The sequence below is a fragment of the Sus scrofa genome, chromosome 9 (genome assembly GCF_054392235.1).
Source record: "Sus scrofa isolate SSC_HxYL_T2T_F1_AM1 chromosome 9, Sscrofa_HxYL_maternal_Yorkshire_Landrace_v2.0, whole genome shotgun sequence".
Taxonomy (NCBI): Eukaryota; Metazoa; Chordata; class Mammalia; order Artiodactyla; family Suidae; genus Sus; species Sus scrofa.
In genome coordinates, this window is record NC_139391.1 from 127,681,866 (window position 1) to 127,707,593 (window position 25,728).

The window sequence follows — 25,728 nt, forward strand, 5'->3', positions numbered from 1 at the left end:
GCTCAGTGGGTTAAGGGTCCACCGTTGCTGTGAGCTGTAGGGTAGGTCCCAGAGGCGACTGAGATATGGTGTGGCTGTGGCTGTGGTTGTGGCTGTGGCGCAGGCTGGCAGCTGTAGCTCCGATTATAACCCCTAGCCTGGGAACTTCCACATGCAGTGGATGCGGCTCTAAAGTGCAAAAAAACAAAAACAAAAAACCCCACAAAAAAACCAAGGGAATCTTGACACTCCCGAATTCCTTTGTTCAGATCCCTTCCCTGCACATCCGCTAGGGTCACAGAAATGAAGCCTCCCACAGGCTTGTCTCACAGCCTTGTTTATTTTAGCTCTAACCTGATTTCTCTTAGGATTGGTCTAATTATCTCATTATCATGCCTGTCCATGGAGCCAGAAAGTCCCAAGCTGAAGAGAGACAAAATAAGGAAGGAAAGAACCAGAACACGTCTGAATATTCTCGCTGCCCTGCCTTTTCTTCTTTTTTCCCATCCCCGGATGGCCGTGTGGCATTCTGGCCTCTGAATCAGCCTGTGGCTTGTTTTTGCCCAGTAAGGCAGAGCGATTCCTACTCAAGAAGCCTCCCAGGCAGATGGCCTCAGAGCCCTGCCCACACCTCCATCCCCAAACTAAAGAGCCCGCAGGTGCAGGGCTGGGAGGGCAAGGAGATCTGTCACCACCTCTGAACCTCTTCCTCCTCCATCCATGATTCCAGGTCTTCAGGCCTCAGGCCTCCATTCGCTTTGCCTGTTGTAGTTAATCATTTATGAGCTCATGGAGTCTAAACTCAGTGCCTGTGTCTGCTCTCCTGGTGGATGGAGTTAGTGACAGCTAGCAGCCACAGCCTGCTGGGCGGGGCGGGGACTGGCCCCCCTCTCCACGGAGGGCTTTCCTGGGTATTGTGCTCTGTGGGGATTCCAGTCAGAAGTGCACTAAGATGGTAAATATTTCCCCTTACTATCAAGACACAACAAAATCCCAGCTAAAAGCATAAAAGCCACTTTGCATAGCATTAATTATTGACACTGCACGACAGCAGCTCACCTCGGGGTGCCAGGCCAGAGACAGCTGCTCTGTGGGAAAAAAGCAACCAGCCTTTTACAGCTAGGAGAGACCACCTCAGGGAGAAGCTACCCAGGGCCAGGCCAGGGCAAGGGTGGGGACCAGGAGCTGGGCTCTTGCCCTCACCTGCTCAGGTAACCAGAAGGTGACAGTGGGCCACTGTAGAGATGGGCCAACTTTCTGCTGACCACCTCTTTGGACTGGCACCATCTGGTCACTGATACTTAAGTTGGTAGAGGTTAGAACGTGGAAGAACAGTGAGCCAGGGTCACCTTAACCAGATGCCTGCCACCCTGTTGACTTGTGGCTCTATCACAGGCAGTGGCACCGAGAGTTACAACAGTAGACTCAGTCCCCCTCCTCAAAGTCATCGGTTTAGGAGAGGGAGGTTGTTAACGCCTCTTGTGCCCAGTGCTGAGCCCTCCTCTGAGCTTAGATGGGTTCTAGTGGACAGGACAGGGTGCCATGCCAAGGAGATGAAGCATCATACTCGGTCTTCTCGGGCACCCGGGGAAAGGGCAGGGCAAATATAGCTTGGAGCTTCAGAAGCCTGAGGTTCTTCTCTGTGAGGGCGGGTCTCATCTTCGCCACCGCCCCGCCCCCCCCCATCTAGTCCATCCCTCATTTTACAGTTGAAGAAAACATTCATGATCCGAGGAACAGGGTCAATGCCATTTGCTGAATGGCTGTTCTGCTTGTCATTATCTGAATGATGGGCCTTGATCTATGTTGCTGGGCCCCAGATCTGATGAACCCTTGCCGTGCTCCCGGGAAGCCGTGCATGGTTGTGACTGATGAACCATTGCATGTGCTCCTGGGAAGCCATGCATGGTTGTGACTGGTATGTGTTGGGTGGCTCTGTGGTTGCCTGGGAGGTGTTTGTGCCTTGTGTTTACTGCATGCTCTCTTCTGGAAGATACAAGCCAGGTTTCCGAGAAAAGGGCGAATTTTCCTTCTCTTCCTACGTTCCCTGACATCTAAGGCCATGTTCTGCTTTCAGCTGCTCCGCTTGTCCTCTGTATGTGGAGACACTGATGTCTACTTAAGACAGGGACGTACAGGGTATCAGGCTTTAGGGAGCAGCAGTGAGCTCTGACATGTCCATTTAAGAGATGTGAGCCTAGTGAGTGGACCGGGGCATGTGGACAGGCAGTGGGTGGAGGGCAGAACCAGCACCCACCACCCAACCCAGACTCCCCGTTCAGTGCCTCCTTCTCTCCAGGGCAAGTCCAGAGAGCACCCTTTGGGATGCTTTGGGGGGGCCATGTGGAGAGAGCTGGCAGGTGGCGGGTCTGGGCTGGCTGCTGTTATGGGACAGAGAGAAGGTCAGAGAGACATTACAGTGTGGCCTGAGGTTGGCCCTCAGTGGGGTTTATGCCCATGTTTGGGTGGGGGCGGAGGTGCCCTGCACTGTGAGTCTTATCCAAGACCACGCAAGTCAACAAAACCTGGACTGGACTTGAACCCCTGATTTCCAAGGACTGGGCAGTGAAGGAGCTCTCACTGGGGGCTGCACGGGGCTAGGCTGGGGTAGGAGGCAGGGGCTACCGAGAGGAATCTGCAGGGAATTTGCAGTCTTACCAGGAAGATGAGATAAATCAGCCCTGCACCATAGAATTCAGGGCTAAGGTGTGTTGTAGGAAAACTCCAAGTGCTGGAGGTGTTCAAAGAAGAGAATGAAGCCCTGGGATGAAAAGGGAAGATGACAGAAAAGCAGCCTCGAACCAAGTCCCCATGGATGGGTAAGATTGGAGAGGCAGGGAAGGCATGAGGGCTGCCAGGTGGGGAGCATCTTGAACAAAAGCACAGAGTTATTGGGTGATGATGATGAGACAGGTCTATAGAAAGGATGGATTTGTGTGTGTATGTGTGTGCATGTTTGTGCATGTGTGTGTGTGTGTGTGTGTATTGGCGTGTTGTGGATGAGGCTTTAAGAAATACATGAGTGAACCAAGTTGGAAATGTATTATCTTGATGTTGTGACATTTGAATATTGCTGAGTCCACCCTAACCAACAGCTGTGTGACCTTAAGCAAATTCTGTCCCTTCTCTATTCTTCAGTTTTCTGGTAGGTAGTTGCCTTTCCAGACTTTATCCAGCCCTAAACTCGTAAGAGAGGCATTTTGAGCAAAGACCCTCTCCTTGACTTTCTTGCTTCTGAGACCTCCCCTGAGAATGAGAAGTGGAGGGAAAGGGTTATTTTTTTATGACCCTGCATCCTGGCCGGGAGACTGCCTTGGAGCTGCCAATACTTATTGGTAGAAATTTAGTGCCGCTCTTAGGAACCCGTTGCTCTCGGGCAAACCAGAGCCTGAATTAATGCCTTAATTACTCAGGCAGCCTTCCCTGAGGCCCCGTTTTCCATTTTAATTTTGGGAGACTCATGTGTGTGGTATTCTTCTTCTCATGATCTGTCATCAGTGAGGCTGGAAAGACTTCCCTGGAGCCCCAGTGGAGGACATGCATGATGGCTCCTGGTGCTGGGAGCCCTCCATCACCTGGTGCTTGGCAGGGGCTCCTCGAGAACAGGGGCCCTGTGGCAGAAAGGCCCCTGGGGCTTTGAACACTCCTCCACTTACCTCCATCTCCTTTGCTCCTTCCTCCCCCCATCTTGCCTCCCATCATATCCAAGCGCAGGGGAACTCAATGTGGCCTCTGGCTCCACATCTCTGATCTGACCTCACAAGGACTCCTAGACCTCAGCTTGCCCAGGACTGAGAATTAACTCCACACCTGTCATGTGCCTGCACTGACCCTGACCCCTGGGCATCAGAGTAGCTCTAGGACAACAGCCCTGCAACCTGCTGAGGAGGACGCGAGGATTGTCACGAAGCAGTCAACCAATGGGAAGGTACAGTGATGTGTTAAGTGGCCCAGGAAGTGTGTGCGGAAAAAGATGAATGCAGACGTGGCAGTGAAGTACTAAGGCTTTTTCAGGTAAAGGAGACTGAGATTCAAGTCCAGCTGGCTGTCAGTGAAAGAGGGAGGTTTTGGTTCACATCACTGGGCAGATTAGGGGTGGGTCTAGATCAGGTTCAACTGGACCAAGAGTTCCAACAATGCCACGCTGCATTTTCCTTGATGGCTCACCTCACTCAGGTTTTCTCCTGTCTGCTCTTTGAGTATTGACTTTCTTCCTCATTATATGAATACAGTTTGTTGGAATGGTGAGGAGGATGGTATTGCAGGCCCCCTTCATCCAGGTGCAACAAAAGAGTGTCTCTCGTTCCATGTCTAGAAGTGAACTCTAGCCCGGTCTGGGTTACACACTCCCCACTGACCAGTTAGGTTATGAGAAGTGGCGACTTTGGCCGGGCCACCGTCACACGGTGGTGTGACCGTGGTCCGGTAGCTTCCATGATCGCCCTTCTGAGCAGAATCACACGCCTGAGGTGGGAGGAGCAGTGCCTCTAGAGAAGAGAGGGTACTGGCCAGACAACAGCAGCAGCCTTTTCTGGGGTCTCAGTGGCCCAGAGGTAATGCTGGTTGCTCAACTCAGAGGGTCCCTGGGACTCAAATGGCAGCAGGTAGGTGGAGGAGGGAACACTGGGACTGGGTGATTTGGGCTGAAAGGAGCTCCCCTGGCTCAGGTCTTGAGGGGGTGACCAACATTCCACATCACAGTGTCCCAAGGGGCCTGAAGACCCCAAGTCTGATCTGAGTCCAGGAGCATCTGACCAGGTGGGGGCATTGCAGTGGGAGTTTCCGGGCAGTGGCCATGCTCATCAGGTAGGGTGTGCGTGCAGATGCCATGGTTCCCGCCGCCTGAGAGCTGTCTGGACTGGAGCAGGATGGGGGCTAAAGTGCAAATCAGGAAATGGGGGGCAGCCTTAAAAATTATGCCAATCTTGCAAGGGAAGGAACAAGGCTGCCAGTTCAGAGAGCCTGTGAGGCCAGCCCTAGGCTTCTAAGTCCTTGGTCATATCATGGCCCTGTTTCTTGAAGCTGCTCTGTTCTCCTCTGTTCCATGTAGTCTAGGAAGGGCTGAGACTGTAGGAGACAGGCTGAAGGGGCCGGAGGAACCAGGAGCTGATGGACCTTGAAGGATGGTAGAGAACATTCTGGAAAAGTGGAGAAGACCCAGAGTTACAGTGGGCATACAAGCAAGGGTCAGGGAGCACGTATACCGTTAGCCATCCAGACTGGGGTCCCGCCTCAGCAGAGTCGCCCCCCATGTTTCAAACTTGGAAATGGTCAGAAACATCCCCCCCACTTCCTTTGCCTTCTCTGTCCCCATTCATTCCCATCGATCACCTCCCCAGTTAAGGGATTAATTATTTAATTCAACAGTGTTTATTACGTGCCTGCCATTTACTAGGCACTGTGCTGGTGCTGGGGATACAGGGGAGGACAAGGCAAGTGCAGTGGCAGGGAAGCCACGAAACAATTCTAAAAGAAAGTAAACGAATACATGAAATAATTATAAATGGGGGTTAGTCCTTTGAAGAAAATAAACAGGGAGCTGGCAGAGCAAAACAGGAGGGGGGAATCTTTTTTTTTTTTTTAAATTGAAGGATAGCTGATTTACAGTATTGTGCTGGTTTCTGCTATACAGCAAACCGATTTGGCTATACATGTAGAGGTATTTATCTATTTTTCTGATTCTTGTCCATTGTGGGTTATTACAGGATAAAGAATATAGTCCCCTGTGCTATACAGTACATTCTTGTTGTTTACTTTATATATGATAGTATGCATCTGTTAATCCCATACTTCCAGCTTATCCCTTCCCCTCCCCCCCCCGGGAACCATAAGTTTATTTTCTAGGTCCAGGTGTCTGTTTCTGTTTTGTAAATAAGTTCATTTGCGCTGGTTTTTAGATTTTGCGTATAATGATGTCATATAACATTTGTCTTTGTCTGACTTCCTTCAGTTACTATGATCATCTCCAGGGCCATCCATTAGAGGAGCTCTTTCTAATGCTGTGTCAGGAAAGGATTCTAAGAGGTGACATTTAAGTTTAGATTTGAGGAAGGAGCCAACCATTTAGAAGAGCAGGACAAGAAGTCCAGATAGACGGAGTGGCCAGCAGCATTGGAGTAACTGAAGGAAGACTGGTGCGTCTGGACTCCCCGTTCATGAGCAGTGTTGGAACTAAAGCCAGAATTAAGAGCATTGTAAGGTGGTCCATACAGTGAGGAGGGAACTTGCCAGTGTCAGCCAGGACCACCTCCAGGGCTCAAGGCCCAAGGCCCACAGAAGTACTCAGGGTCCATGGTGCATCATGGAACATGGCAGGTCAAAAACGGTCCCATCCTGGACTCTCCAGCACTGAGGAAGATGGCCTCTGTCCTGGCGTTGCAGAACTTTGGATCTTACTTTAGGAGAAAAGTGATTGGGATATCGCATCTGCTTTCTACAGTGGCTGTAGCAAACTGTCACCCACTTGATGGCTTAGAGCAGCGGAAATCTATTCTGTCACCTTTCTGGAGGCCAGAAGTAAGAAATTGGAATCGCTGAACTGAAATCAAGGTTTTGGGCGGAGGAAGCTCCCTAGAGGCCCTAGGAGAGAATCTGTTCCTTGCCTCTTCCAGCCCTGATGGCTGCTGGTATTCCCTGACTTGTAGCCACGTCCCCTTCCCTCTCTGCATCCTGGTCTCATTGTCTTCTTCTGTGTCAAATCTCCCTCTGCTTCTCCCATATGAGGACACTTGTCATTGCATTTAGACCTGGAAGGATAATCCAGGTGAATCTCCCCTTTTCAAGATCCTTAATCACATCTGTAGAAGTCCCTTTTGCCATATTAAGGTGACACTCGCAGGCTCTGGGATATTAGAATGTGGCCATATTTGGGGGCCATTTTTTAGCCTATCCCAGATGTGATTTTAAGGAGAAGGAGGAGGTGAGGGAAGTGGGGGCAGGGTCCATGCTTTGCACCTAGTTGGAAGCCCCAATGAGTACTGGTAAAAAGAGTTGATTATATTTCCTATGATATATATACATATATACATTATACATACACACGCATTTTATATATATGTATATATGTGTGCGTGTGTGTGTGTATATATATATATATATATATGTATTTTTTTTAATAGTCGTTCCGGTGGCATGGTAAATTCCCACGCCAGAGGTTGAATCTGAGCCACAGGTTTGATGCTGTAGCTGTGGCACTGCCAGATCCTTTAACCCACTTCACTGGGCCAGGGATCAAACCTGCACCTCCACAGTGACCCCAGCCACTGCAGTTGGATTCTTAACCCACTGTGACACAGTGAGAACTCCCTGATATTTTAATTTTTCATTACATTTTAATCCTGTCATTCCCAGGAGAGGATACGACCAGCAGGAAAAAGGAATGAGATGTTTGGGGCGGCAGAAGCCCTAGGCCTTTCAGCAACATCAACTCTTTTGGCTTTAAATGAAAAGCCTCTGGACCTGGAGTAAAAGGGCAGAGCAGTGGGGAAAGAAGGTGTCCAACCCGGCGTGGGTGATGAGAATGGCAGAGGGTGGTGGAGGGTGGGGACTTGTGTTGGCATTAACAGCGAGGGTTGTTTTGCTGACTTCAGTCCTGAGTTTTTATTGTTAGATTTTTAAGAATTCATGGACTTAGGAGTTCCTGTTGTAGGTTAATGGGTTAATGATCTGGCTTGTCTCTGTGGTGTCGCTGGTTCAATCCCTGGTCGGGTGCAGTGGGTTAAGGATGTGGCTCAGGTCACAGCTGTAACTCGGATTTGATCCCTGGTCTGGGAACTTCCATATGCCTCGGATGTGACAGAAAAAAGGAAAAAGAAAGAATTCATGGACTTCAATAATTACATGAGAAGAACACCATATTTCTTAGATCTGTCAAAGAAACGTTAAGGTCTCCTACCTCGACAGTCTTTTCAGAAATATTGAATTTCTTCTTATTATTTCTGAAGTTAAACAAGAATAAATTTGAATAATTAATGCATTGGTCTCTCTTCACCGCCTCCTCTGCCACTTGTTAGTGTCTATATCATCTTAAGGTGCTGAGAGGAAAGAAAGATCAGAGACGTGGAAGTGCAATTTGTGGAGATCAGCTAAATTGCTCGTGTGACTTGTGGGTGGAGGTGGTTATAACTGGAGGGTGTGAGGGTCCTTGGTCTAAGCGCCTTGGGGTCTGTGCCCTTGTGTGCTGCCGTTGATCTATCTGAATGCAGGACTCTGGTTGGTGAGCCCTTTAAAATAAGGCATCCTGGAGTTCCCATTATGGTTCAGCGGAAACAAATCCAACTAGTATCCAAGAAGATGTGGGTTCATTCCCTGGTCTCACTCAGTGGGCTCCGATGTTGCCATGAGCTGTAGTGTAAGTTGCAGACATGGCTTGGATCGTTCATTTCTGTGGCTGTGGTGTAGGCTGGCAGCTGCAGCTCTGATTTGACCCCTAGCCTGGGAACTTCCACATGCCCCAGGTGCGGCCCTAAAAAGCAAAATAAAATAAAATGAAATAACAAAATAAAATAAAGCATCTTGGAGTTCCTGTCATGGCTCAGCAGTAATGAACCCGACTAGTATCCATGAGGACATGGGTTTGATTCCTGGCCTCGCTCAGTGGGTTAAGGATTTGGCATTGCCATGAGCTATGGTGTAGGTTACAGTCAAGGCTTAGATTCTGCCTTGCTGTGGCTGTGATGTAGGCTGGCAGCTACAGCTCTGATTCAACCCCTAGCCTGGGAATTGCCATGTGCCACTCGTGTGGCCCTAAAAAGACAAAAAATTTAAATGAAAATAAGGCATCCTTTCTGATTGGGAAGAAGGGGATTATGGCTGAGTACAGGCTGGGGTTGTCTCTAGGCAGGACTGGTGAGCTCGGCTCTGACCTGAGGGAAGACGTGCAGAACAGGGACTTGGACTGACCCTTAGTGCCCCTACCAGCGTGCTCTTGGGGGCTTCAGTCATGCTGCCCTGGCTCCAGGACAGCTGCTTGTTACTGGCTGTGCCGCTGTCTTCTCTGTTGAATGCAGAGCTTTGCCAGCTATATATATTGGGAATTAATGGGACTGGGAGCTTTTTGGCTTCCTCAGCTAACCTATAGAAGGGCCTGTGGGAGATCATCTTTCTGGGATCCTAGGAGGGGTCTTCATTATATATCCCACAAGCACTTAAAGGAATCTGCCCTGGGTTAGGCCCCAGGGATACCACAAGGCCTGGCACAAGCTTGACCCCCAAGGAGCTTTTGTTTAATGGGAGAAACAGACAAGTAACGGGCAATCATAATATAGTGGGATCAGGGCTGCTGCAGGCCTGGGTGCAGCACAGAACCTGGTCTTCAGAGTCAAGGGTGGCTTTCTGGAGATGTCATGTCTACTGTGAAGTCTGAGAGAGAATTTTTTTTTTTTTGTCTTTTTTAGGGCCACGTCTGTGGCATATGGAGGTTCCCAGGCTAGGGGTGTCTAACTGGAGCTGCAGGTGCTGGCCTACGCCTCAGCCACAGCAATGAGGGATCCAAGCCTTGTCTGCAAACTTCACCGAAGATCATGGCAACACTGGTTCCTTAACCCAGTGAGCAAGGCTGGGGATTGAACCTGCATCCTTATGGATACCAGTGGGATTCGTTTCCGCTGCACCTCAATGGGAACTCCCCGAGGTTCAGCAGACTTTTAGGGAAAGATACTGGGCTTGAGATGACATTGGTCTGGAACTCATGAGACGGAGCAGGACAGAAGAGGCAGAACCTAGGTAGTAACTAAAGCTGAGAGAGAGAGATGAGATCTTCCAGGAATAGCAGTGAGTGAGAAGAGATGAGGCCGTCTCTGGTTACATAGAAAAATGACCAACTTAGGGGCTAAAAACAACAGTTTCATTATAACTCACTGTTTTGTGGGTCAGGAAGCTGGGTAGGACTCAGCAAGGCAGATCTTCTGTTCCATGTGGGGATGACTCAGTAGGCAAGGCTACTCTTATTTAGGAATAAGGAATTGAAGAGATTCCCTGAATACTAAAGTTGATAATTAACTGGCATGCACCAATAATGCTATACTGGGTTGTTAAAAATGAGACATTTCCATACCTACTTGATAAGTAGCCACTTCCCTGAGTTCCTGAGTGCTGTCTAACTGCCCTGGCTGACTTGGTCCCTGCTCTGTGCACATAGATTACACTTTTACTTTATTTGTGTATTATTCAAATTGAATATTTTTCTCCTTGTCAGACTGGAAGCTGAATAAGGGCACAGATTTTTTTTTTAAACTGATGTCTTCTGTAATCACGCTTGCTACATAATCGTTAATCAATGTTGCTCAATAAAAACATGAGTGAAATCAACATTTATTATGATAGACATATACCATGGGGTGGCCACATTCTTCTGGGCATCAAGAGAGACAGATGATAAAATATATCAGCAATGCTATGTCAGACGTTGATGAGTGCTATGCAGAAAATTCGGACAGGAGAATGGGAGTGCCAGGAAAGAGCTGCTTTTTCAAATAGGGCTTCCAGGGAAGGCCTTGATGAGGAGGTGCCTTTTTTTTTTTTTTTTTTTTTTCTTTTTAGGACTGTACCCGTGGCATAGGAAATTTCCCAGGCTAGGGGTTGAATTGGAGCTACAGCTGCTGGCCTATACCACAGCCACAGCAACTCGGGATCCAAGCCGCCTCTGTGACCTATACCACAGCTCACAGCAGCACAGGATCCCCACCCACTGAGCGAGGCCGGGGATCGAACCCCCATCCTCAAGGATACTGGTTGGATCGGTTTCTGCTGCGCCACAATGGGAACTCCTGAGGAGGTGACTTTCACTTGAAGGGCTAAAGACATGAAAGAGCAAGCTTACGTGGTTTGTTTGGGGCAGTGGAAATTCATCTCATCAAAATCCATACCTTCCTTGCCGACTTCCTGGGTCAGAAAAATCACAATTAGGGATTACCTCCTGCAGTTTGGGTTGTCTATGCCTTACACTGTTCTCTATTTTTTCTTTTTGAAGCCACATCTGCAGCATATGGAAGTTCCTGGGCCAGGGGTTGAAGTGGAGCTGCAGCTGAAGCCTCTGTCACAGCCACAGCAACAATGGATCCAAGCTGCACCTGCGACCTACACCGCAGCTTGTGGCAACACCAGATCCTTAACTCACTGAGTGAAACCTGCATCCTCATGGACACTATGTTGGGTCCTTAACCTGCTGAGTCACAATGGGAACTTCTTACCCTGTTATTTTAGAGGGACTCAGAGCCGTGATTGTTAAGAGCTCAGTATGAAAGATTTGGCCTATCCCACCCCAAGAGAAGGTTTTCCTGGAGAGAGAGAGAGGCAGAGCAGTAGGGCCCTGGCTACCCCAGAGTGTCCTGGGGAGACAAAAGCATTATGGGCACGATGTGGGAGAGCAGAGGAGCTGATTTCCTTGGGAAAGAGCCGGGAAGGGGAAAGGAGGGTTGTGTCCACAAAAAAACCACAACAAAAAGTGAAAAAACCACCCCCAAGCCCAGTGAGTAGCATTGGTAAATGAGGTTTAGTTTTTTACTACCTCCTGCAAGACATCCAGAAACCCCAGCTGTGTCCAGTTGTGGGAGGAGTGGGAAGAGGCCAGAGTCTGAGGGGACCCTGCTCCCTGAGGAGAGATGAGCCCCATGGGAGGAACCTCACAGAAGAGGGGGGTGACTTCACCAACTAGAAGAGTCTTTAGGAGAGTCCAGTGAGATGGCTGAGCTGGGCGAGGCCCTGAGCTGACTACTTGGGTTCAAATCCTGGCCCTGCCATGAACTAGCTGGTGACATTGGGCAAAATCATTATCCTTTCTGTGTGTTTCCTCATCTGGAAATGTGGAAAAATATGTCACAGGTAGAGGTGAGGGTTACACGAGGCATTGTGTACTGAGTTCTTAGTGCCCCGTGGACTAAATACACGAGGCATTGTGTACTGAGTACCTAGTGCCCCGTGGACTAAGTACACGAGGCATTGTGTACTGAGTTCTTAGTGCCCTGTGGACTAAGTACACGAGGCATTGTGTACTGAGTTCTTAGTGCCCCGTGGACTAAGTGCTCACTTTACAATAATTAGAACTAAAATCTGGAAAGGCTTTCATGAAAAGAGAGCCTTCCCCCACAGTGCTTGTTTCCAGATTGGTAACTGATTGACACTTGCTGGAGGACAGCAGGTGTGGCCCGAAAAAGCAAAAACCAAACAGATGTACAGATTGAGGATTGTTTTCATCATTTTCTTATAAAAAAGGAGGTCATCAGGAGCTCCCTGGTGGCTTAGCAGTTAAGGATCCAGCATTGACACTGCTGAGGCTCATGTTTGATCCCTGACCTGTGAACTTCTGCATGCTGTGGGTACGGATAAAAAAAAGATTACCATGCAGATTTCTCTGTGTCTTGTTTTTCTGGTTTAATAATACCTCTCACAGCCCACTTTTTGAGAACACATTTGTTGATGAACTGTGGCACCTGTGCGGGTGGGGGTTCCTCTGCTGCCTGCAGTGGGCTCCTGTTCCATAACCATCCAGCGGGGAGGGGGAAGGGTGTTCCTTAGGAGAAGTGGGCAGAGCACTTCAGCTGACCCTACTCTGCTGAGGTCAAGGACAACACTTCCCTGATAACCCACCTGCCTGTGAGCAAAAGCAGATGCAGGTCTTCCCAGGGTTGTCTCAGTGCCCCCGGGGTAGCAGCACATGTTGAAAACACACGCGGTTACTATTGGCTCACTGGCCAGTCTGTGATCTCTTTGCCTTGTGCAGGTGTGCTCCTGCGGAGAGGTTTATCAGGAACGTCCAGGATGACTTGGAGGTGGTTGTGGCAGACTTATTTTTCCTTGAACTGTTGGAAAGTAGAGCAGGAGGGTGCAGGGATGGAGAAGGTAGCAGGACTCTCTAGTCACCTATTCCCTGGCTGTTGCCTTCCAGTTGTGTGTGTGTGTGTGTGTGTGTGTGTGTGTCCAGGTTGATTGTGCCGTCGTAGAAAGTGATCTCTGCTCTGTATCTAACCCATATTTGCTCTGTATCTAACCCTCTTCCCATAGTTTAACATAGGACTTTTTTTGTGCCTGGTTCTTGGGGGCAGCAAGATGCTCAATAGACTCTTGGTCTGACTTGGTCCCTCAGTGGCTGGACCCTCCCCAGAGCCCTGCAGTCCCTGGAAGACAAATGTGCGCTGGCCTTGGTACCACCTGCCACCGGTCTTGCTGGGAGAAGATATCCAGGCCCTGCTGGCCTTGGCCTTCTTTAGATTCTTCCGCCACCAGTTTCAGAGCTCTTGTCGCCACGGAGACTGTTCCAGGCTCCACCACTGGGCTCTGTTCCCCCCGCCCGCCCCGAGACTCCTGCAGCATCCTGGGGTTTTCCTCATCCTGGGGCTCCAGGTGTGTGGAGGCTGCAGTCTCTACCCCCTCTCCCGGCCCCTCCTCCCTCTCCTCCCAAGCCCTAGTGGGAGCTCTTAGAGGCTTCATGGCGCCAGTGGACAAAATAACCGGTTCCTCAAATTGGTTCTAAATATAACCAGCATAGCAAAGAGGCTCAGCCAGAGGGTTTGGAGAAGTTGTACTTGGGTAAACAACTGTTTATTTCTGATTAGGTTACCAGTAATTGGAGCTGCCCTCTCCCAGGCTTCCTCTTTGACTCTTTTTTAGCAGCAAATGCAACTGTTTCCATTGGCGCTGCCCGCTCCTCCCTTCCCACCTGCTGCTGCCTTGCCCACCAACTGTTTGAAAGGAGTCTTTACTCTTGTTCTTGTTCCTGAATTAACCCCAACAGCTGGCTGAGCAGAAAGATGGCCAGGTCCCTGGGGTGGGGGAGCCCAGGCTGATGGAGCCGTTTCCAGGGATGGGCACCACCTCACATTGCCATGCTCAGGAATCCTCAGCGGGGCACTCTGGGGACTTTTTAAGATCCAAACCGTTATTTTTCCTATCTCTATAGGAGCAAACCAAAGTAGCTGCATTATTCTGACCCTTCTCAGGGCACCTGGCAAGCAGAGCTGGTGCCTGAGGTGCTGCCCAGGGGCTGGCAGCCTTTGCAGTGGGGATAGACTCCGGTTCTGGTTTCCCTGTTTCTATTAATTTCTCATTTTGAAATAAAGGGCATTGCTGCCAGGCCCCTTGTGAGCTCAGCTAGAGTGGGCTGCTGCCGCTCATTCACAGACGGAGTTGCCTGTGTATCACCCAAGGGACATCCTGCCCCTGCTCCTCGGGGAGCTTCAGCTCTGCCTAAGCCATCACTTTTCAATCTGAGGCAAGTTGGCGGGTATTTGGTTTTTCCTGGATTTCAAAGCTGTATAGATGAACCCCCAAACTGCCGCATGCCATTTGGAACCTACATGCTGTGAATGCCCGCGTCCCCGAGGTGTCCCGGTTGGACACCATCCCTGGAGTCTCTGCCCCTTGGCCTTGTGAATGAGGGCAGCAGAGAGGCCAGTTCCACTCCAGGGAGGGGTGTTTGCCTGCCCTTCACTCCTGGGGGAGAGGGGGGGCTGGGATGTTAGCGGTGAAGGGAGTGAGAGATGTGCGGATAGAGGGCTCTCGGTCCCCGAGGGGGAGGTCTGGTCATCTGCCCAGTGTAGGAGGAGGCGGAGGAGAGAGACCTGGACAGGTCTTTCAGGAGGACAGGAGGGTGCTGGCTGTAAAAGCAGACTGGCCTGCATCTGTCCCCAGCCATCTCTCCGTGTGGTCAGTGCCGTGTCTTCAATGCGTGACTGAGCCATCTTACAGTCCTCATGTTTTGAGGGGACCAGGCAGAAGGAGCCTTTCCTTTGTTTGGGATGGGCGAGCTCTACCTGTTAATCCCGTTCCTTGGCCAGGGCGATTTCCAGAGACTTAGCTGAGACCTTGGACGCGTGCAGAATCATACGAAAGGTCACACATTCGGTTTTGTTTTGCCGCAAGATGCAGCAATGGCATTTGTGCTGATTTCTATTCTAGTGTGTAAAGAGACATGTTCAGTTGTGTTTGGTGAACTCTGATTCAATATGTAATCTTAGGAGGGTTTAGAAGGTTGCAGATGTTAGATGTTAGAAAGACCTTTCTTATTGTGGGCTGGTAAGCCAGTGAACCAAGGAAATTTAGGGCTAATCCTTCCATGGAGATTTCTTGGAAAAGTCCAGATAGTTGCTTTTTTGGAATGCATTGAGTGTGAATGTTCTTTTTTTTGCAGAAGGAGTGCTGGTGAGTGGAGAATCTGGCCATTACAGAGCTGTGTTTTAGATCTGATTTATTCCTAATGAGCTCTCATTTCACATCAATGTAAAGCAGGCTTCTAGAAACTGTCCTCCCTCAGAAGTACACCCGGCACACTACATAATGTCCTTGTAACATTTTACCCCATATGTCTCTTCCTCAAATACCAGTCTAATGCATATGCCGACAGTGTTGCCCACTTATAACATTTCCTTCCTTTTATCATTTTATCAGAAACTCAGGGAAGCAGGGGTGGGACCAAGGGAATTTTGGATGATGCTAGAGTATTATTGAGATGCAACTTCTGGTCTTTTCTTGAAAACCACCCTGGATGTGCTGGGTTCGAGTACTGCTTCAAGCACTCATTGACTGTCAGAATCCCTGATAAGTCCCCTACCCTTCTTAGCCTTTGTCCCCTATTTGTGCAATAGAGGCTTGGCCTGATTAATTCATTCAACAGGGATTCATGGCCCATCCGCTATGTGCTGAATACATGGGAGGCACAGTCAAATACCTTGAGCTGCCCTTTTGCTGGGTAGTTGGGGGAGAGGGTGGCAGTTGGAGAGCCTTTGACAGAAGACAGACACACATAAACAAGTGAGACCAGGGGCATAGATGAGGGATGGAATAATTCTGCCTGAGAGAGACAGGAAATGGCTCACTGTGGGAAGTGGCATTTGCATTTGGCCTTCAAGTAGGATTTTTTTTTTTTTTTTTTTTTTTTTAGTGTACAAGGGGGAAAGGCAGAAAGAACCATGTGGGCAAAGACACAGGTTCCAGCCTGCATTGTGAACGTGGGGAACAGTAAGCAGTCCGGGGTGGCTGAAGGGGGAGGTGATGCCGCAGAGGAAGGGGCCTTTTGAAGGAATGTGGGCTTGCCCTCCAGTTCTGATATTCTGTGGATCCGAGATTCCCTTTGGGGTAAATACTCAGAGGCTTGGGTGGTGGTGAGCTTTACAGCTCCCGAGCTTCCCTGGCCACCTCTCTGAGGCTCTTCCAAGATTAAGTTGTGTCGTAGTTACTTCTCTCTACTCACAAATATCAGTGTGCAAGGAATGTAATTTTATTTATTTCTCTATAATTGAACGTAATTTCTATAGTCAATTCCCATTCTGCTAGAGAAGGAAAGTTAATCTGACTGAATTTGGAGCCCTCTCCTTTCCTTAGGGTTCTAGTTAAGTTTGTGGGACCTGGGAGGAGCTGGCATATATATATAAATTCACCCTGGTCGTTGCTAAATGTCAACGCTACTGACCAGCCCTGCAAACCATTGCTGAGTATTTTTGACTTTCCCTCTCTTGAGAATAACACTTCTTCATGTCTGGCTCTCTCCCTTGGCACATAGGAATCATAGTTGTCTTGCTGTTTCCATGACTCATGAGGTCATGGGTAGCTCCATGGGCTGTCAAAAGCCCTGTCTCTCATGCAGCCTTTTGTGGAAAGGAGTCTTGGCAGTTCCCCCCAAAGTTAAACATAGGTATGACTCAGCAGTTTCACTCCTAGGTGTACAACCAGAAGAATTTGTGTGTTTTGTAGACACACAAGAACTTGTATGTGAGTGGTCATATGGCAGCATGATTCATAATAGCCAAAAAATGAAAATAACACAGATGTCCATCAGCTCATGAAGAGGTAAACGTAATGGTGTCCTGTCCATACAGTGGAATGTTATTCAGCCAGAGAAAGGAATAAAGTATTCATACATGTATAACTGGGTAAAAACTTTGAAAACAAGTTAAGTGAAGGAAGCGAGACATAAAGGCCACATATTGCACGATTCCATTTTAATGAAATGTCGCAAATGGGCAAATCCATAGAGACTGAGGGTAAATGAGCCATTGCTAGGATCTGGGGGTAAGAGGAGTATTGGGAGTGACTCTAGACAAGGTGGGGTTTCTTTTTTGGGGAGGTGGGTGATGGAGACGATCTGCTCTTAGATGGTGGTGATGGGTGTGTACCATGGTGAACACATGGTAAATGGTGGATCTTATGTGAATTATATCTTTAGTTTCAAGACTGAATATCCACTCTCTCTGGATGTTCTGTACAACTGCTTATTCTCTGAGATCTTGTTGCCTCCCCAGGACTCACCTGGGGAAGGGGCCAAGGACCCCCAGTGTTCTCAGATCCCATAAACTCACGGGGAGGATGGTTCTAGGAGCCTTCGCAGTGGGCTCGTGGCATAGCAGTCCCCTCTCTTGGGGACCCACTGCATCCCTCTACCCTTGCTTTACCCCTGATGTCTTCCAGCTCCCCCAGTGTGGGAAGCTCTGAGCTTCTTGTTGGTATAATTCCCTTCAGTGTGTGGTCTGGGCACTGAAGCCTGTCTGCTCCTTCCTGAGAGCTGGGCTTTGGAAATTCACATGCCGAGAACCAACTCTTTCTTCCTCGGCAATTCTTCTGGGCCCTCCTCCCCGGGGCAGTGCACACAGACAGTCCCGACAGACCGAGTGAGGGAAGGAAAGAGCAGTATCGGGAGATATGGAGCTGCCTTGGGAATCCTCCGTTAAATTTCAGAATATCATCCTACCACTTGCCATATAATCTGCTTTGTGCAGTGGCCCTGCCCGATGTAGCAGTGATGGTCTCAGAGGCTCATGGCTGGGAGATTTGGCTGCTAGATTCTCCCATGACCCCCAGGAACTCTCGAGGGTTATCATTAGGAAGGGCTGACCATGGGCAGAGGCAACAGGAGAAGCCTTTAATGCCTCTGAAACCACCCCATGGGGACAGCTGTTTCCTCTCCTGCCGCCTCACCTGCAAGTGTATCTTCCTCAGCTACCTGTCGCCTCCTGCAGGTGTGTGCCTTGGTGCCCATAGAGCAGCTTGTAACCAGTCACTGCTCTGTTTGTGTTTGAGGATGTCATGGGGGAGGAAGGGGACTCGACTTGATCTTGAGGTCCTTAGGACGGCTCTGCTACCCACATACTGAGCCGCTTTGGACAAATTTCTTGACAAGCCTCAGTTTCCACATCTGTAAATGGTAATTCAGTTACTTACTGCATTCAGCCTCTCTAGCCTATGAATTAAGGATTATTCGAATTATTCAGTGTATTTATCGTTTAGCACATTACTGTACACAGTACCTTGCACATGGCAGGGGCTCAATAAATGGCCGATGTCATTATGACTTACTACTAGCTGAGTAATGAGCTTGACCTGATCATTTACCCTCTGAGCTTGTTCCTTCATGTGTCACATGGGCTGATACTATCTACTTTACAGAACAGGTTTTTTTTTTTTTTATTTTCAAGGAAAATGGTTCTTTATTGATACTTACAACCAGATCAATAGCCAGAGTGAAAAATGAAGAATTGGTCCTTCATATCTAGGCCTGCAGCAAAACAATGAGAGGTGATAAAATCTTTCAAAGTGGGTGGCAAGTTACATCCCATAGACAGGAATAGAGAGCAGTGCATTTTCTTCATTTATAAATGGAACAGAGAAAGCCATCACCTTTCCCTCCCAACAGAAGAGAGGGAAGAAAAGCTTTTACTCCTTCGAGACTGGATGGAAAGGGTCTTGGGATCTCGCCCTACCCTTTTGAAGTGTAAATACGTATTTTCAAGGGCCAGATAAAACCTGAGTGTCTCCACCTTTTAAGGCCCACAAATGTGGCAAAATGTTGAGATTCATCCCTTTGACATTTAGAGGTAATGGTCGGGTCTTTCTCGTACCCACACCTTGTGGCTTAATCAGGAACTTGGTCAGGCCACTATTTGTACAGGACGGTTTTGAAGACTGGGTGCATGCCAGCATCTGGCATTCAGTGGGCGTCAGATGACCCTTGATCCACTTTTTTCCCCCCACATTCTCTCCAGCAGCTTCTGGTCCATCCTCATGAGAGACTAAAAGGGGAGGGTCCTTATCCCCATCACAACCTTACAACTCTGGGTCTGGTTTTTTTTTTTTTTTTGTCTTTTTGCCTTTTCTTGAGCCACTCTCTCGGCATATGGACGTTCCCAGGCTAGGGGTCTAATCAGAGCTGTAGGCGCCAGCCTACGGCAGAGCCACAGCAACGCGGGATCCGAGCCACGTCTGCGACCTACACCACAGCTCACGGCAATACCGGATCCTCAATCCACTGAGCAAGGCCAGGGATCGAACCCGCAACCTCATGGTCCCTAGTCGGATTGCTAACCACTGCACCACAACGTGAACTCCCTCTGGGTCTGTTCTATTCCACACTCTTTTTTTCCCCCTCAAAGGCCCAGAGTGTCCTGTGTTTTCCTAGTCGCTGCAGAAATGGAAGAACGGACTCATTTGCAGTCCTGTCTTCTGTAGCTGATAGCAAGGCCTCCTCCTTAAAGGAAGGCGTCTCTGCCTTTGTTGCTGTTCCTCCTCTGGTGTGTTCGTTCCTTACCCAGGCATGGCTTGGTTGCATGGTAGGTGTGCATCTCTCAGACGAAGCTCTCAACCTTTCCTGGCCTCAGTCTCCTCCTCTGTAGAATGGGATGATGATGCTCTGCCTCGCGCATCTTACAGGATTATTCCTGGCGTCTCATGGTATGCTGAATGTGAAGATATTATGCACTTTGTAACAAGTGTACAGTTGTAAGGGATTGTTTTCTAGACTCTCTGACTACCCTAAGTTTTACCATCCCTCTTGAAACACAAATATCTCCCAGAGGCACCTCACCTGAGGCCTGCTATCAGTAGGTGAGAGCAAAGGATGATAGGAATAAGATTTAGAAGTGCACATTTAGGAAGAGAAATTGGGGATTGGGGAGGAATGTGAAAGAAGGGATCAAAGAAGCCAGACTCTTTTGACTGTACAGTTTGTCTCCAGCGGACCTGAGCCCTGGCCTGCGGCATCCTCAGTTACCCCTTTACGAGTTCATGGGAGACTGCAGGGGTTAAACACCCCTTTCTGGGTCTGCAGCCAGGCCTCTTACAGGCTCCAAAGCCCTGTGGGTACAGTGTCCCTGGGGGACGCAGCTGTGTTTCCAAGACAAGGTGAGTGAGCGGCAGGGATGGTCACCTCCTGCGGCTTTCTTTGAGGCCAGGTGACTGTACCATGTGCAGGAGACAGATAGACTTGCATTCATTTCAGGTTTCATTCAGTACGTTTCCAGGGCACATCTTGTGCCTAGTCTGCTACTGAAGATTATAAGGAATGCCGTTGCTGTCCTCAAGGCGCTCACAATCTCTTAGGAAGATAAGAAATAGAGGAAAACTACAGCAAAACAAAAACAAAACACACTCCTCTGTGAACACTTGCCAAAATGTGTGTGTCTGTTGCTGTGGTGCAGGGGAGAAAGACCATACCACCAGAAGGGCTGGGGAGGAGGAGGCGATCCGTGTTTGCAAGTATTGGGAACTAAACTGGGACAATGTCTTAGGTCACTTCCCTGGAGGCAGAGCCTGAAGTAAAGATTGGTATGCAGGTGATATACCACTTCAGACCTATTAGCGTGGCTGTCATCAAAAAGGCCCCAAATAAAGGATGTGGAGAAAAGGGAAGCCTTGTCCACCATTGATGGGAATGTAAATTGGTGCAGCCACTGTGACAAACAGTGCGGAGCTTCCTCAAAAAACTAAAAAGAGAACTACCATATGATCCAGCAGTCCCACTCCTGGGCATCTATCTGAAGAAAACGCAGACACTAATTTGAAAAGATACATGCACCCAATGTTCATAGCAGCATTATTTACAATTGTCAAGATGTGGAAGCAACTTAAGTGTCCATCAAAGAGGACTGGCTAAAGAAGATGTGGAAAATGTATATATATATATATACATATATACATATATATACATATATATATACATATATACATATATATATATACATATATACATATATATACATATATATAGTGTGAAATACTACTCAGCCATTAAAAAGAATGAAATTTTGCCTTTTGCTGAACGTGGATGGACCTGGAGGGTATTACATTTAGTGAGATAAGTCAGAGAAAGACAAATGCTGTGTGTTATCACTTATATATGTAATCTAAAAAGTGAGACAGGAGTTCCCGTCATGGCTCAGTGGTTAACGACTCCGACTAGGAACCATGAGGTTGTGGGTTCGATCCCTGGCCTTGCTCAGTGGGTTAAGGATCTGGTGTTGCTGTGAGCTGTGGTGTAGGCCACAGACATGGCTCAGATCTGAGGTTGCTGTGGCTCTGGCGTAGGCCAGCGGCTACAGCTCCAATTCTACCACTAGGCTGGGAACCTCCATGCACTGAGGGTGCAGCCCTAGAAAAAGCAAAAAGGATAAAAAAAAAAAAAAAAAGTGAGACAAACTGGTGAACATAACAAAAAAGAAACAGCCTCACAGACATAGAGAACAAACTAGTGGTTTCCAGAGGGGAGAGAGATGGGGGCAGGAGCAAGATAATGGTCGGGTATTAAGAGGTATAAACCACCATATATAAAATAAATAAGCTACAAGAATATACTGTACAGCACAGGGAGTATATATAGCCAATATTTTTAGTAATTATAAATAGATCTTTAAAAATTGTGAATCACCTGAAACTTTACGTGATACTGCAAATCAACTGTATCTCAATAAAAATAAAGTAAAATAAAATAAGATACCTGGCTTTCCAGGCACAGGCCTCAGACTCTGGCACCAGTACGTGGTGAGCAGATACTTTTCCTCCCCGATTCCACTGCTCCCTCCTAAACAATCCTGCTCCCTAGACCCTCACTGCATTGCGTATTCCTCCAACATCCTGCTCCCCCAGCATCCCCTCGTCCCAGGGCAAAGCCCTGCACCCACGACGCAGAGACTGGTTCTCATTTGACTGTCTTCTCTGGGTATTTATCCCCATTTCACAGCTTTTAGTGTGGGGGGACAGGACTGACACAGCTCACACACATTACAGCTGTTGTGTTGCATCTCCCCCCCCCCCTTTTCTTACTACAAGGGGCTCTGAGGTTCTGCGGTCCCTGTTATTAGACACTGGAGCACATGGCAATGCCCTGTGCTAGAAGTTGACTGCATCTGCTTGGACTGTCGGTTGCATGGGACCTAGTTATCTCAAGGTAGGACTCAATACCTATCTCCGATTGACTGATTTGAACTATGGCACTTTGCTGATTCTCAGCATAAGCTAGTTATTTTTCTCTGCTTTCCTTATGAATTCTTCCCCACCCCTCCACCGTTTCCCCCTCTGCTTGAAAGGTGAGCCACCAGCCTGCAGAGACAAATCCAAGCCTGCAGGCGTGGCATTCATAGGAGCAGAGGAGAGGGCGTCCTGCACATGGGTGGGCTCTGGGGCAGACTGCAAAGGCGAGAAGCAGCAGTGCAAACCCTGACCCTGCCGCCCATCTGCCCTGTGACTCCAGGCAGTTTGCCTCACTTGCCTGAACTTGAGATTGTCTTACAAAGATGGAAAAGGAAACATATGCTTTTAGGTTGGGTAACTAAAGCGATGATAGACCAATGCTGCTAATAGTAATTATTATCTAACAGTCCTTAAAAGCTCATTTTGTGCCACATGCTTACCCATATGATCTGTCATCCTTACAACAGTCATTCGAAGTACTTTTAGCTCAATTTTATTTTTTAATTTTTATTTTTTTCTCTTAAAGCTGTACCTGTGGCATATGAAAGTCCCCAGGCTAGGGGTAGAATTGGAGCCATAGCTGCTGGCCTACGACATAGCCACAGCAATGCCAGATCCAGGCTGCATCTGTGACCTGTGCTGCAGCTTGTGGCAATGCTGGATCCTTAACCCACTGAGCAAAGCCAGGGATGGAACCCACATCCTCACAGACATTATGTTGGGTTCTTAACTCGCTGAGCCACAACAGGAACTACCTTTTAGCTCATTGTTGTAAGTGAAAGGACAGTGGTTTGGAGGCTGGCCTCCCTTAAAACTTGCTCCTCTTTCCATTATGTGGTCCCGTGTTTGCATTGAAGGAGGTACCCCTCTGTCTTCATATCTACATATCCTTTTGGGGCTACCACAGGGGGCTCCACCAGGATCCAGAACACCCCAACTTCCTGCAGTGGACTGTATCTCCTGCCCGTCCCATCCCTGGAGAGCTGCCGTTCGAGAGTATTGTGGTAGCACCTTCTGCCTTTGGAGACCCTATTGTTCCTCAGGATCAAGGCAGAGTCCTAGCCAAACTTTGATTTTGTCAAAGATCTTAGCTCTGGTGCCCAATCCAAAGTGCTGCTTCAAAAGTTCTCTTTTGAGTTAAACTGGCACCATCTTGTCTCTGCATTCGGATTTTTTCTTTCTTATCTCGGGTGTCAAGAATTTTTCCCTCTGTTTGTTCCAGGACCACCTGGACATTTATTTTTGTTGTGCACTGCAGTCTTTTTCTTTTTCTTTTTTCACATTGTGCATGTTTTTTCAGTTGACAACCGGAACCAGTTGATCATGCTGCTCATCCACTGCTTATGTGCTTTTTACACGTTATGGTTTGTTTTGGATTTTGGAAAACTCATTATCCAAGCAAAGAAGAGCAACAGGGGATAAAGAGAATAGTACGGTTAAAAGGGCTTCTGGATCTCTAATCTTCTTCCATCTTTACAGTCTTTCGGGCTTTGGCTTTCTTATAAAGATGAGGCTCCATCTAGGTGGCTGTCTTGGTATCATGGTCAGTGAAGCAAATCATGCCCATGTCAGTGTAGGCCCTTTCCCAGTTTTTGGACCATGGTTCCAGATTCTTATTTCTTCATAAAATTTCTAAAATCCATGGAATGTTTGGTTGCAACTCAAAACAGTTTTCATCCAATCAGATGACCTGGAATGCCTCTCTCTTTTCTTCCTCATTTCCTCTGCCATTAACAGCTTCCTTGCCTTCGTCTTCTTCCTCTTCAGGAAAAGAGCTGTCCCTCTTTCCATCTTGCTGACAGATGTAGTTCGTTTTCTCTGGGATTCTGTGTCAAACTCATTATTAAAGAGGACCTGGTCAAACAGATGTGGTTGGAAAGGGGTGGGTTCCACTGGAGGGTTGAGAGTTCCATAGAAGTTTCCAACGTCCTTTCCACTTTCTAATAATGCTCCATTCTCTTAGTGCTTTGCGCTGTTCAATAGTAGAGTCCAGCCCTGGTGCTTCCCCATCCCTGGGGACCCTTGTAGTTTGTGGAATGGTTCTCAAAAAGAGATTATCTCTGATCACTTGCTGCAATTTGGGGTCAATTGCTTCCCTTGGAGGGTCTCCTAGGGGAAGGGGGTGCAGCTGTGGCCCACCCTGGGGACACAGCCACGGTGGTGGCCATATCAGGGAGTAATCATCAGCATGAACTCTTACTGGAGGCGGACATCCTGCATGGGCCATCAGCACCTGCACACTGCAATCTTGAAAACCATTTAGGAAGCCTTGCTTTCTCAAAGGGGTACCGAATGTGCAACTGTAGAAAACATGAATAAGAAATAAATCAAAGTTTGATGCTCTCCAGATGAACTTGATTTGGGGTGATAACTATGTTTGTACTAGTTAGAAGTGAAAATAACAGAGTCGCTAGTTGACTACTTACAAGATTGTTTCTTAAGGAATGGGTAAGATATGGTAATTGGCTTCTCTATTTTAATTATTTTCCAATGCAACACATACAGTTCTGCTCCAGGACCATGAGAAATATGCCAACTTACTTGTAATTTACTCTACTTTCCTTGAAAATAGTGCTTTGTTTCTTATAGAGCTTTCAGAAATCCTTACCAATGCTTTTGATAGATATCTGTGCAGAGTACTTGGCAAAGAGAAAATGCATCACATATCTGCCAGAATAACCAAAAAGGAGATATTTATAACGAGGTGACAAATGAAAACTATTTCCACAGAGAACCTGGGGTACAAATTTTACTGTTGAAACGATTTCTAAAAAAGTTATTAGAGACATCTGAATTAGCCATAATAAAAGCTAGCTGAAAGTCAAAATTAGCCTGAAGTAGGAATATCAGTTTGGTTCAGTTGTGTGACAGAAACAAGTCAGACTTCCTTATGGAGCTTTAGGAAAAGCCACTTTTTAAAATTTACATCTGTATTTTTCCCCATGTGTCTTGTGAGGACAGAGAGAAGCGGATGGGGGCAGAGACAGGACCAGTGAGGATGAGGGCAGTACTTTGTCAGCATTGATACAAGAGGCCATAGAATGAATTTTGAAAAAGTTTTTGTGTACCGAAAGCAAAAAAAAAAAAAAAAAAAAGGAAAAAAAGCTTTATTGTGTGTGTGTGTGTGTGTGTGTGTTTAAATCAGTCTCTATTTACCCTAAACTTACCTCTAACCTTCCAAGAGGGGAGAATCGAAACATCTTGGAGGCAGTGGTGTGAATGGGCATAGCCTTTGGTGCCAAATTGCTCAGTTCTACTTCCAAGAGTAGATCTCCCACCCTCCCTGTGGATTCTTCAGAAAGTAAAGATGGTGAATATCAAGTACTCACTCAGCACACAGGTTCTTTTTGAATGACCACCAGGATTTGTATTAATGCTGATTTATGAGGATTCTGACTCGACTCTAAAAGAAGCATCACGATATGTGTTGAAGCGGATGCCGCAGAGGACAGTGGACTCTTTTGTCTGAGCGACTCCCTCATTCAGGTTGGGACGTTCCTCACTTAATTATGCAGGCCTGCAAGCATCCCGGTGAACAGTTGCATGTCAACATTTCAAAGCTGGTTGGCTCCGAGATATTTC

At 47.9% G+C, this 25,728-nt stretch overlaps 1 protein-coding gene and 1 long non-coding RNA gene across 16 annotated transcripts in view; one reads left to right on the top strand and one right to left on the bottom strand.

The window, feature by feature from the left end:
- The window catches only part of CACNA1E (calcium voltage-gated channel subunit alpha1 E), a 607,618-nt gene that overhangs the window by 147,467 nt on the left and 434,423 nt on the right, over window positions 1-25,728 (top strand). The gene's annotated exons all lie outside the window — the stretch shown is intronic.
- LOC146400169 (uncharacterized) lies at window positions 3,967-13,213 on the bottom strand. The gene is made up of 3 exons (XR_014816414.1): window positions 12,565-13,213; window positions 10,799-10,860; window positions 3,967-5,117 (listed from the first exon to the last, which is right to left on the bottom strand). It is a non-coding gene; the product is annotated as an uncharacterized LOC146400169 (long non-coding RNA).